Source organism: Lampetra fluviatilis, unplaced genomic scaffold, assembly GCF_964198595.1.
Source record: "Lampetra fluviatilis unplaced genomic scaffold, kcLamFluv1.1 SCAFFOLD_1006, whole genome shotgun sequence".
Taxonomy (NCBI): domain Eukaryota; kingdom Metazoa; phylum Chordata; class Hyperoartia; order Petromyzontiformes; family Petromyzontidae; genus Lampetra; species Lampetra fluviatilis.
Genome location: NW_027620684.1, coordinates 22,019 through 35,289, shown reverse-complemented (window position 1 = coordinate 35,289; position 13,271 = coordinate 22,019). Strand labels below are relative to the sequence as shown.

At 64.1% G+C, this 13,271-nt stretch overlaps 1 long non-coding RNA gene across 1 annotated transcript; it reads left to right on the top strand.

The window, feature by feature from the left end:
• The first annotated feature begins 672 nt into the window (after nt 1–672).
• LOC144954254 (uncharacterized) lies at nt 673–13,003 on the top strand. The gene is made up of 4 exons (XR_013641115.1): nt 673–761; nt 6,846–6,995; nt 10,202–10,310; nt 12,606–13,003. It is a non-coding gene; the product is annotated as an uncharacterized LOC144954254 (long non-coding RNA).
• Nucleotides 13,004–13,271: the final 268 nt, after the last annotated feature.

The window sequence follows — 13,271 nt, the reverse complement described above, 5'->3', positions numbered from 1 at the left end:
GAGTGGTTAACTGAGTGGTTGAGTGAGTGAGTGGTTGAGTGACTGAGTGGTTGACTGAGTGGTTGACTGAGTGGTTGAGTGAGTGAGTGGTTGAGTGGTTGACTGAGTGGTTGACTGAGTCGTTAACTGAGTGGTTGAGTGAGTGAGTGGTTGAGTGAGTGAGTGGTTGAGTGAGTGGTTTACTGAGTGGTTGAGTGAGTGAGTGGTTGACTGAGTGGTTGAGTGAGTGGTTGAGTGAGTGAGTGGTTGAGTGGTTGACTGAGTGGTTGACTGAGTCGTTAACTGAGTGGTTGAGTGAGTGAGTGGTTGACTGAGTGGTTGACTGAGTGGTTGACTGAGTGGTTGACTGAGTCGTTAACTGAGTGGTTGAGTGAGTGAGTGGTTGAGTGAGTGGTTGACTGAGTGGTTGAGTGAGTGAGTGGTTGACTGAATGAGTGGTTGATTGAGTGGTTAACTGAGTGGTTGAGTGAGTGAGTGGTTGACTGAGTGGTTGACTGAGTGGTTGACTGAGTGGTTGACTGATGTGGTTGACTGAGTCGTTAACTGAGTGGAGTGAGTGAGTGAGTGGTTGACTGAGTGGTTGACTGAGTGGTTGACTGAGTGGTTGACTGAGTGGTTGACTGAGTGGTTGACTGAGTGGTTGACTGAGTGGTTGACTGTTTCCACCCCACCAGATTGTGGTGTCCACCAACATTGCGGAAACTTCTCTCACCATCGACGGAGTTGTCTTCGTGATCGACCCGGGATTCGCGAAGCAGAAGGTGCGGAGACACGGGGGGGGAGACACGGGGAGACACGGGGAGACACGGGGAGAGAGACACGGGGAGAGAGACACGGGGGGGGGGGGACACGGGGAGACACGGGGAGACACGGGGAGAGAGACACGGGGAGAGAGACACGGGGAGAGAGAGACACGGGGGAGAGAGACACGGGGGAGAGAGAGAGAGAGACACGGGGGGAGAGACACGGGGGGAGAGACACGGGGGTGGAGACACGGAGAGAGAGACACGGTGAGAGAGAGAGAGAGAGACACGGGGAGAGAGACACGGGGAGAGAGAGACACGGGGAGAGAGAGACACGGGGAGAGAGACACGGGGAGAGAGAGACACGGGGAGAGAGAGACACGGGGAGAGAGACACGGGGAGAGAGAGACACGGGGAGAGAGAGACACGGGGAGAGAGAGACACGGGGAGAGAGAGACACGGGGAGAGTGACACGGGGAGAGAGACACGGGGAGAGAGACACGGGGAGAGAGACACGGGGAGAGAGACACGGGGAGAGAGAGAGAGAGACACGGGGAGAGAGAGAGAGACACGGGGGGAGAGACACGGGGGGGAGAGACACGGGGGTGGAGACACGGAGAGAGAGACACGGTGAGAGAGAGAGAGAGACACACGGGGGAGAGAGACACGGGGGGAGAGACACGGGGGGAGAGACACGGGGGGAGAGACACGGGGGTGGAGACACGGAGAGAGAGACACGGTGAGAGAGAGAGAGACACGGGGAGAGAGACACGGGGAGAGAGACACGGGGAGAGAGACACGGTGAGAGAGAGACATGGGGGAGACATGGGGGGGGAAGACACGGAGAGACACGGCGGGAGAGACACGGGGGGAGAGACACGGGGAGACACGGGGAGACACGGGGGAGAGAGACATGGGGGAGACATGGGGAGAGAGACATGGGGGAGACACGGGGGGGGGGACACGGGGAGACACGGGGGAGAGAGACACGGTGAGAGAGAGACATGGGGGAGACATGGGGGGTAAGACACGGAGAGACACGGCGAGAGAGACACGGGGGGAGAGACACGGGGGGGGGGGGGACACGGGGAGACACGGGGGAGAGAGACACGGTGAGAGACATGGGGGGAGAGACACGGGGGGGAGACACTGGGGGGGGGGACACGGGGAGACACGGGGAGACACGGGGGGGGGGGGACACGGGGAGACACGGGGGAGAGAGACATGGGGGAGACATGGGGGGGAAGACACGGAGAGACACGGCGGGAGAGACACGGGGGGAGAGACACGGGGAGACACGGGGAGACACGGGGGAGAGAGACATGGGGGAGACATGGGGGGAGAGACACGGGGGGAGAGACACGGGGGGAGAGACACGGGGGGGAAGACACGGGGGGGGGGGGGACACGGGGAGACACGGGGGAGAGAGACATGGGGGAGACATGGGGGGGAGACACGGGGGGAGAGACACGGGGGGAGAGACACGGGGGGAGAGACACGGGGGGGAAGACACGGGGGGGAGAGACACGGGGGGAGAGACACGGGGGGGAAGACACGGGGGGAGAGACACGGGGGGAGAGACACGGGGGGGAAGACACGGGGGGGGGGGGGGACACGGGGAGACACGGGGAGAGAGACATGGGGGGGAAGACACGGGGGGGGGGGGACACGGGGAGACACGGGGGGAGAGAGACATGGGGGAGACATGGGGGGGAGACACGGGGGGAGAGACACGGGGGGAGAGACACGGGGGGAGAGACACGGGGGGAGAGACACGGGGGGGAAGACACGGGGGGAGAGACACGGGGGGAGAGACATGGGGGGGAAGACACGGGGGGAGAGACACGGGGGGAGAGACACGGGGGGGAAGACACGGGGGGGGGGGGGACACGGGGAGACACGGGGGGAGAGAGACATGGGGGAGACATGGGGGGGAGACACGGAGGGAGAGACACGGGGGGGAGAGACACGGGGGGAGAGACACGGGGGGAGAGACACGGGGGTGGAGACACTGGAGAGACACGGGGAGAGAGACATGGGGGGGAGACACGGGGAGAGAGAGAGAGAGAGAGACACGGGGAGAGAGAGACACGGGGGGAGAGACACGGGGAGAGAGACACGGGGGGAGAGACACGGGGGGAGAGACACGGGGGGGAAGACACGGGGGGGGGGGGACACGGGGAGACACGGGGGAGAGAGACATGGGGGAGACATGGGGGGGAGACACGGGGGGAGAGACACGGGGGGGAGAGACACGGGGGGAGAGACACGGGGGGAGAGACACGGGGAGAGAGACATGGGGGGGAAGACACGGGGGGAGAGACACGGGGGGAGAGACACGGGGGGGAAGACACGGGGGGGGGGGGACACGGGGAGACACGGGGGAGAGAGACATGGGGGAGACATGGGGGGGAGACACGGGGGGAGAGACACGGGGGGAGAGACACGGGGGGAGAGACACGGGGGAAGAGACACGGGGGTGGAGACACTGGGAGAGACACGGGGGAGAGAGACATGGGGGGGAGACACGGGGAGAGAGAGAGAGAGAGACACGGGGAGAGAGAGACACGGGGGGAGAGACACGGGGAGAGAGACACGGGGGGAGAGACACGGGGGGAGAGACACGGGGAGAGAGACACGGTGAGAGAGAGACATGGGGGAGACATGGGGGGGAAGACACGGAGAGACACGGCGGGAGAGACACGGGGGGAGAGACACGGGGAGACACGGGGAGACACGGGGGAGAGAGACATGGGGGAGACATGGGGAGAGAGACATGGGGGAGACACGGGGGGGGGGACACGGGGAGACACGGGGGAGAGAGACACGGTGAGAGAGAGACATGGGGGAGACATGGGGGGTAAGACACGGAGAGACACGGCGAGAGAGACACGGGGGGAGAGACACGGGGGGGGGGGGGACACGGGGAGACACGGGGGAGAGAGACACGGTGAGAGACATGGGGGGAGAGACACGGGGGGGAGACACTGGGGGGGGGACACGGGGAGACACGGGGAGACACGGGGGGGGGGGGACACGGGGAGACACGGGGGAGAGAGACATGGGGGAGACATGGGGGGGAAGACACGGAGAGACACGGCGGGAGAGACACGGGGGGAGAGACACGGGGAGACACGGGGAGACACGGGGGAGAGAGACATGGGGGAGACATGGGGGGAGAGACACGGGGGGAGAGACACGGGGGGAGAGACACGGGGGGGAAGACACGGGGGGGGGGGGACACGGGGAGACACGGGGGAGAGAGACATGGGGGAGACATGGGGGGGAGACACGGGGGGAGAGACACGGGGGGAGAGACACGGGGGGAGAGACACGGGGGGAGAGACACGGGGGGAGAGACACGGGGGGGAAGACACGGGGGGAGAGACACGGGGGGAGAGACACGGGGGGGAAGACACGGGGGGGGGGGGGACACGGGGAGACACGGGGGAGAGAGACATGGGGGGGAAGACACGGGGGGGGGGGGACACGGGGAGACACGGGGGAGAGAGACATGGGGGAGACATGGGGGGGAGACACGGGGGGAGAGACACGGGGGGAGAGACACGGGGGGAGAGACACGGGGGGAGAGACACGGGGGGGAAGACACGGGGGGAGAGACACGGGGGGAGAGACATGGGGGGGAAGACACGGGGGGAGAGACACGGGGGGAGAGACACGGGGGGGAAGACACGGGGGGGGGGGACACGGGGAGACACGGGGGAGAGAGACATGGGAGAGACATGGGGGGGAGACACGGAGGGAGAGACACGGGGGGAGAGACACGGGGGGAGAGACACGGGGGGAGAGACACGGGGGTGGAGACACTGGGAGAGACACGGGGAGAGAGACATGGGGGGGAGACACGGGGAGAGAGAGAGAGAGAGACACGGGGAGAGAGAGACACGGGGGGAGAGACACGGGGAGAGAGACACGGGGGGAGAGACACGGGGGGAGAGACACGGGGGGGAAGACACGGGGGGGGGGGGGACACGGGGAGACACGGGGGAGAGAGACATGGGGGAGACATGGGGGGGAGACACGGGGGGAGAGACACGGGGGGAGAGACACGGGGGGAGAGACACGGGGGGAGAGACACGGGGAGAGAGACATGGGGGGGAAGACACGGGGGGAGAGACACGGGGGGAGAGACACGGGGGGGAAGACACGGGGGGGGGGGGGACACGGGGAGACACGGGGGAGAGAGACATGGGGGAGACATGGGGGGGAGACACGGGGGGAGAGACACGGGGGGAGAGACACGGGGGGAGAGACACGGGGGAAGAGACACGGGGGTGGAGACACTGGGAGAGACACGGGGAGAGAGACATGGGGGGGAGACACGGGGAGAGAGAGAGAGAGAGACACGGGGAGAGAGAGACACGGGGGGAGAGACACGGGGAGAGAGACACGGGGGGAGAGACACGGGGGGAGAGACACGGGGGGGAAGACACGGGGGGGGGGGGGACACGGGGAGACACGGGGGAGAGAGACATGGGGGAGACATGGGGGGGAGACATGGGGGGGAGACACGGGGGGAGAGACACGGGGGGAGAGACACGGGGGGAGAGACACGGGGGGAGAGACACGGGGGGGAAGACACGGGGGGAGAGACACGGGGGGAGAGACATGGGGGGGAAGACACGGGGGGAGAGACACGGGGGGAGAGACACGGGGGGGAAGACACGGGGGGGGGGGGACACGGGGAGACACGGGGGAGAGAGACATGGGGGAGACATGGGGGGGAGACACGGGGGGAGAGACACGGGGGGAGAGACACGGGGGGAGAGACACGGGGGAAGAGACACGGGGGTGGAGACACTGGGAGAGACACGGGGAGAGAGACATGGGGGGGAGACACGGGGAGAGAGAGAGAGAGAGACACGGGGAGAGAGAGACACGGGGGGAGAGACACGGGGAGAGAGACACGGGGGGAGAGACACGGGGGGAGAGACACGGGGGGGAAGACACGGGGGGGGGGGGACACGGGGAGACACGGGGGAGAGAGACATGGGGGAGACATGGGGGGGAGACATGGGGGGGAGACACGGGGGGAGAGACACGGGGGGAGAGACACGGGGGGAGAGACACGGGGGGAGAGACACGGGGGGGAAGACACGGGGGGAGAGACACGGGGGGAGAGACATGGGGGGGAAGACACGGGGGGAGAGACACGGGGGGAGAGACACGGGGGGGAAGACACGGGGGGGGGGGGACACGGGGAGACACGGGGGAGAGAGACATGGGGGAGACATGGGGGGGAGACACGGGGGGAGAGACACGGGGGGAGAGACACGGGGGGAGAGACACGGGGGAAGAGACACGGGGGTGGAGACACTGGGAGAGACACGGGGAGAGAGACATGGGGGGGAGACACGGGGAGAGAGAGAGAGAGAGACACGGGGAGAGAGAGACACGGGGGGAGAGACACGGGGAGAGAGACACGGGGGGAGAGACACGGGGAGAGAGACACGGGGGGAGAGACACGGGGGTGGAGACACTGGGAGAGACACGGGGAGAGAGACACGGGGGGGGGGGACACGGGGAGACACGGGGGAGAGAGACATGGGGGGGAAGACACGGAGAGACACGGGGGGAGAGACACGGGGGGGGGGGGACACGGGGAGACACGGGGGAGAGAGACATGGGGGAGACATGGGGGGGATACACGGGGAGAGAGACACGGGGGGAGAGACACGGGGGGAGAGACACGGGGGGAGAGACACGGGGGGAGAGACACGGGGGGAGAGACACTCACTCACCCCCCCACTCACCCACCCACTCACTCACCCCCCCACTCACCCACCCACTCACCCACTCACCCACTCACCCACCCACTCACCCACTCACCCACCCACCCATTCACCCACTCACTCACCCACCCACCCACTCACCCACTCACCCACCCACCCACTCACTCACTCACCCACTCACCCACTCACCCACCCACCCACTCACCCACTCACCCACCCACCCACCCACCCACCCACTCACCCACCCACTCACCCACTCACCCACCCACCCACTCACCCACTCACCCACCCACCCACTCACCCACCCACTCACTCACCCACACACACACTAACTCACTCTGTTCACCAGGTATACAACCCCCGTATCCGTGTGGAGTCTCTCCTGGTCACCGCCATCAGCAAGGCTTCGGCCCAGCAGAGAGCCGGACGGGCTGGTCGCACCCGGCCTGGGAAATGTTTCCGACTCTACACAGAGAAGGCGTATCGCAACGAGATGCAGGTGAGTGGGTGGGTGGGTGGGGGAGTGGGTGGGTGGGTGGGTGGGTGAGTGGGTGGGTGGGTGAGTGGGTGGGTGAGTGGGTGGGTGGGTGGGTGGGTGGGTGAGTGGGTGAGTGGGTGGGTGGGTGAGTGGGTGGGTGGGTGGGTGGGTGGGGGAGTGGGTGGGTGGGTGGGTGGGTGAGTGGGTGGGTGGGTGGATGGGTGGGTGAGTGGGTGGGTGGGTGGGTGAGTGGGTGGGTGGGTGGGTGAGTGGGTGGGTGGGTGGGTGAGTGGGTGGGTGGGTGAGTGGGTGGGTGGGTGAGTGGGTGGGTGGGTGGGTGGGTGGGTGAGTGGGTGGGTGAGTGGGTGGGTGGGTGGGTGGGTGGGTGGGTGGGTGGGTGGAGTGGGTGGGTGAGTGGGTGGGTGGGTGGGTGAGTGGGTGGGTGGGTGGGTGGGTGGGTGGGTGGGTGGGTGGGTGAGTGGGTGGGTGGGTGAGTGGGTGGGTGGGTGGGTGAGTGGGTGGGGGAGTGGGTGGGTGGGTGGGTGAGTGGGTGGGTGGGTGGGTGGGTGAGTGGGTGGGTGGGTGGGTGGGTGAGTGGGTGGGTGGGGGAGTGGGTGGGGGAGTGGGTGGGTGGGTGGGTGGGTGAGTGGGTGGGTGGGTGGGTGGGTGGGTGGGTGGGTGGGTGGGTGAGTGGGTGAGTGGGTGGGTGGGTGGGTGGGTGAGTGGGTGAGTGGGTGAGTGAGTGGGTGAGTGGGTGGGGGGGTGAGTGGGTGGGTGGGTGGGTGAGTGGGTGGGTGGGTGGGTGGGTGAGTGGGTGGGTGGGTGAGTGGGTGGGTGGGTGGGTGGGTGGGTGAGTGGGTGGGTGAGTGGGTGGGTGAGTGGGTGGGTGGGTGAGTGGGTGGGTGAGTGGGTGGGTGGGTGGGTGGGTGGGTGAGTGGGTGGGTGGGTGGGTGGGTGAGTGGGTGGGTGGGTGAGTGGGTGGGTGGGTGAGTGGGTGGGTGGGTGAGTGGGTGGGTGGGTGGGTGAGTGGGTGGGTGGGTGGGTGGGTGGGTGAGTGGGTGGGTGGGTGGGTGGGTGGATGGGTGGGTGAGTGGGTGGGTGAGTGGGTGGGTGGGTGGGTGAGTGGGTGGGTGGGTGGGTGAGTGGGTGGGTGGGTGGGGGAGTGGGTGGGTGGGTGGGTGAGTGAGTGGGTGGGTGAGTGGGTGAGTGGGTGGGTGGGTGGGTGAGTGGGTGGGTGGGTGAGTGGGTGGGTGGGGGAGTGGGTGGGTGGGTGGGTGAGTGGATGAGTGGGTGGGTGGGTGGGTGGGTGAGTGGGTGAGTGGGTGAGTGGGTGAGTGGGTGGGTGGGTGGGTGAGTGGGTGGGTGGGTGGGTGAGTGAGTGGGTGAGTGGGTGGGGGGGTGAGTGGGTGGGTGGGTGGGTGGGTGGGTGAGTGGGTGGGTGGGTGGGTGGGTGAGTGGGTGGGTGAGTGGGTGGGTGGGTGGGTGAGTGGGTGGGTGGGTGGGTGAGTGGGTGGGTGGGTGGGTGAGTGGGTGGGTGGGTGGGTGAGTGGGTGGGTGGGTGAGTGGGTGGGTGGGTGAGTGGGTGGGTGGGTGAGTGGGTGGGTGGGTGAGTGGGTGGGTGGGTGAGTGGGTGGGTGGGTGGGTGAGTGGGTGGCTGGGTGAGTGGGTGGGTGGTTGAGTGGGTGGGTGGGTGAGTGGGTGGGTAGGTGGGTGGGTGAGTGGGTGGGTGAGTGGGTGGGTGGGTGAGTGGGTGGGGGTGGTGGGTGGGTGAGTGAGTGGGAGAGTGAGTGGGTGAGTGGGTGAGTGGGTGGGGTGAGTGGGTGAGTGGGTGAGTGGGTGGGTGGGTGAGTGGGTGTGTGGGTGGGTGAGTGGGTGAGTGGGTGGGGGGTGGGTGGGTGGGTGAATGGGTGGGTGGGTGAGTGGGTGGGTGGGTGGGTGGGTGTGGGGTGGGTGGGTGGGTGGGTGGGTGGTGGGTGGGTGGGTGAGTGGGTGGGTGGGTGGGTGGGGGGTGGGTGGGTGGGGTGAGTGGGTGGGGGTGGGTGGGGGGTGGGTGGTGGGTGGGTGGGTGAGTGGGTGGGTGGGTGGGTGGGGGTGGGTGGGTGGGTGAGTGGGTGGGGTGGGTGGGTGGTGTGGGTGGGTGGGTGAGTGGGTGAGTGGGTGGGTGGGTGAGTGGGTGGGGGAGTGGGTGGGTGGGTGGGTGGGTGAGTGGGTTAGTGAATGGGTGGGTGAGTGGGTGGGTGGGTGGGTGGGTGGGTGGGTGTGTGGGTGGGTGGGTGGGGGTGGGTGGGTGGGTGGGTGAGTGGGTGGGTGAGTGGGTGGGTGGGTGAGTGGGTGGGTGAGTGAGTGGGTGAGTAGGTGGGTGAGTGGGTGAGTGGGTGGGTGGGTGAGTGGGTGGGGGAGTGGGTGGGTGGGTGGGTGGGTGAGTGGGTTAGTGAATGGGTGGGTGAGTGGGTGGGTGGGTGGGTGAGTGGGTGGGTGAGTGGGTGGGTGGGTGAGTGGGTGGGTGGGTGGGTGAGTGGGTGGGTGAGTGGGTGGGTGGGTGAGTGGGTGGGTGAGTGAGTGGGTGAGTAGGTGGGTGAGTGGGTGGGTGGGTGGGTGAGTGGGTGGGTGGGTGGGTGATAGTGGTGGTGGTGATGGTAGTGTTGATGATGGTAGTGATGGTGATGGTAGTGATGGTGATGGTGGTAGTGATGGTGATGGTAGTGATGATGATGGTGATGATGTTGTGTGACACTACAGGACAACACTTACCCTGAGATCCTACGCTCCAACTTGGGCACGGTGGTGATGTGTGATGGTGATGGTGGTAGTGATGGTACTGATGGTGATGGTGGTGATGATGGTAGTGATGGTGATGGTAGTGATGATGATGATGATGGTGAAGATGTTGTGTGACACTACAGGACAACACTTACCCTGAGATCCTACGCTCCAACTTGGGCACGGTGGTGATGTGTGATGGTGATGGTGGTAGTGATGGTACTGATGGTGATGGTGGTGATGATGGTAGTGATGGTGATGGTAGTGATGATGATGGTGATGATGTTGTGTGACACTACAGGACAACACTTACCCTGAGATCCTACGCTCCAACTTGGGCACGGTGGTGATGTGTGATGGTGATGGTGGTAGTGATGGTACTGATGGTGATGGTACTGATGGTGATGGTACTGATGGTGATGGTGGTGATGATTGTAGTGATGGTGATGATGGTATTTGTACTACAGGACAACACTTACCCTGAGATCCTACGCTCCAACTTGGGCACCGTGGTGCTGCAGCTGAAGAAGTTGGGGATCGATGACCTTGTCCACTTTGACTTCATGGATCCGCCAGGTAGCTACGTGCACCTAGCCTGGCACCCAGCCCGGCACCCAGCCTGGTACCTAGCCCGGCACCCAGCCTGGCACCCAGCCTGGCACCCAGCCTGGCACCCAGCCTGGCACCCAGCCTGGCACCCAGCCTGGCACCCAGCCCGGTACCCAGCCTGGTACCTAGCCCGGCACCCAGCCCGGTACCCAGCCTGGCACCCAGCCTGGCACCCAGCCTGGCACCCAGCCTGGCACCCAGCCTGGCACCCAGCCCGGTACCCAGCCTGGTACCTAGCCCGGCACCCAGCCCGGTACCCAGCCTGGCACCCAGCCTGGCACCCAGCCTGGCACCCAGCCTGGCACCCAGCCTGGCACCCAGCCCGGTACCCAGCCTGGTACCTAGCCCAGCACCCAGCCCGGCACCCAGCCTAGTACCCAGCCTGGTACCTAGCCCGGCACCCAGCCTGGCACCCAGCCTGGCACCCAGCCTGGCACCCAGCCTGGTACCTAGCCCGGCACCCAGCCTGGCACCCAGCCTGGCACCCAGCCTGGTACCTAGCCCGGCACCCAGCCTGGCACCCAGCCTGGCACCCAGCCTGGTACCTAGCCCGGCACCCAGCCCGGCACCCAGCCTGGCACCCAGCCTGGCACCCAGCCTGGCACCCAGCCTGGCACCCAGCCTGGCACCCAGCCTGGCACCCAGCCTGGCACCCAGCCTGGCACCTTGCATGTGTGTGTGTCTCTGTGGGTCTGTGTGTGTGTGTGTGACTCTATGTGTGTGTGTGTGTCTCTGTGTGTGTCTCTGTGTGTGTGTGTGTCTCTGTGTCTGTGTGTGTGTCTCTGTGTGTGTCTCTGTGTGTGTGTGTGTCTCTGTGCGTGTGTCTCTGTGTGTGTGTGTGTGTCTGTGTGTCTCTGTGTCTGTGTGTGTGTCTCTGTGTGTGTGTCTATGTGTGTCTCTGTGTGTGTGACTCTGTGTGTGTGTGTGTCTGTGTGTGTGTGTGTCTGTGTGTGTGTCTCTGTGCGTGTGTGTCTCTGTGTGTCTATGTGTGTGTCTGTGTGTCTCTGTGTGTGTGACTCTGTGTGTGTGTCTATGTGTGTGTGTTTGTGTGTTTGTGTGTCTCTCTGTGTGTGTCTCTGTGTGTGTGTGTGTGTGTGTCTCTGTGCGTGTGTGTGTCTGTGTGTGTCTGTGTGAATCTGTGTGTGTGTCTCTGTGTGTGTCTCTGCGTGTGTGTGACTCTGTGTGTGTGTGTGTCTCTGTGTGTCTCTGTGTGTGTATATCTGTGTGTCTCTGTGTGTGTCTCTGTGTGTGTCTGTGTGTGTCTCTCTGTGTGTGTCTCTCTGTGTGTGTCTCTCTGTGTGTCTCTCTCTCTGTGTGTGTCTCTCTGTGTGTGTCTCTCTGTGTGTGTCTCTCTGTGTGTCTCTCTCTCTGTGTGTGTCTCTCTGTGTGTGTCTGTGTCTCACTGTCTCTCTGTGTGTCTCTCTGTGTGTGTCTCTCTGTGTGTCTCTCTCTCTGTGTGTGTCTGTGTCTCACTGTCTCTGTGTGTCTCTCTCTGTGTGTGTCTCTCTGTGTGTGTGTCTCTGTGTGTCTGTGTGTCTGTGTGTGTCTCTGTGTGTGTCTCTCTCTGTGTGTGTCTCTCTGTGTGTGTGTCTCTGTGTGTCTCTGTGTCTCTGTGTGTGTCTCTGTGTGTCTCTCTGTGTGTGTCTCTGTGTGTGTCTCTGTGTGTGTGTGTGTCTCTGTGTGTGTGTCTCTGTGTGTCTTTGTGTCTCTGTGTGTGTCTCTGTGTGTGTCTGTGTGTGTCTGTGTGTGTCTCTCTGTGTGTGTCTCTGCGTGTGTGTGACTCTGTGTGTGTGTCTCTGTGTGTGTCTCTCTGTGTGTGTGTGTCTGTGTGTGTGTGTGTCTCTCTGTGTGTGTGTGTCTGTGTGTGTGTGTCTCTCTGTGTGTGTGTGACTCTGTGTGTGTGTGTGTCTCTGTGTGTCTCTGTGTGTGTGTGTGTGTGTCTCACAGTGTGTGTGTGTCTCTGTGTGTGTGTCTCTGTGTGTGTCTCTCTGTGTGTGTGTGTCTGTGTGTGTGTGTCTCTCTGTGTGTGTGTGACTCTGTGTGTGTGTCTCTGTGTGTCTCTGTGTGTGTGTGTGTGTGTCTCTGTGTGTGTGTGTGTCTCTGTGTGTCTCTGTGTGTGTGTGTGTGTCTCTGTGTGTGTGTGTGTCTCTGTGTGTGTGTGTCTCTGTGTGTCTCACTGTCTCTCTCTGTGTGTGTGTCTCACTCTCTCTGTGTGTGTCTCTCTCACTGTCTCTGTGTCTCTCTGTGTGTCTCTCTGCGTAGCCCCAGAGACGCTGATGCGAGCCCTTGAGCTGCTGAACTACCTGGGCGCCCTGAACGACGACGGGGACCTCACCGAGCTGGGAGCCACGATGGCCGAGTTCCCGCTCGACCCGCAACTCGCCAAGATGCTCATCAACTCGTGCGACTGCTACTGCTCCAACGAGATCCTCTCCATCACCGCCATGCTTTCAGGTGAGCGCAAGTGGCGCGCTCACCACTCGCTCACTCACTCACCCACTCACCCACTCACTCACTCACCCACTCACCCACTCACTCACTCGCTCACCCGCTCGACCCGCAACTCGCCAAGATGCTCATCAACTCGTGCGACTGCTACTGCTCCAACGAGATCCTCTCCATCACCGCCATGCTTTCAGGTGAGCGCAAGTGGCGCGCTCGCCACTCGCTCACTCACTCACCCACTCACCCACTCACTCACTCACCCACTCACCCACTCACTCACTCGCTCACCCGCTCGACCCGCAACTCGCCAAGATGCTCATCAACTCGTGCGACTGCTACTGCTCCAACGAGATCCTCTCCATCACCGCCATGCTTTCAGGTGAGCGCAAGTGGTGCGCTCACCACTCGCTCACTCACTCACCCACTCACCCACTCACTCACTCACCCACTCACCCACTCACTCACTCGCTCACCCGCTCGACC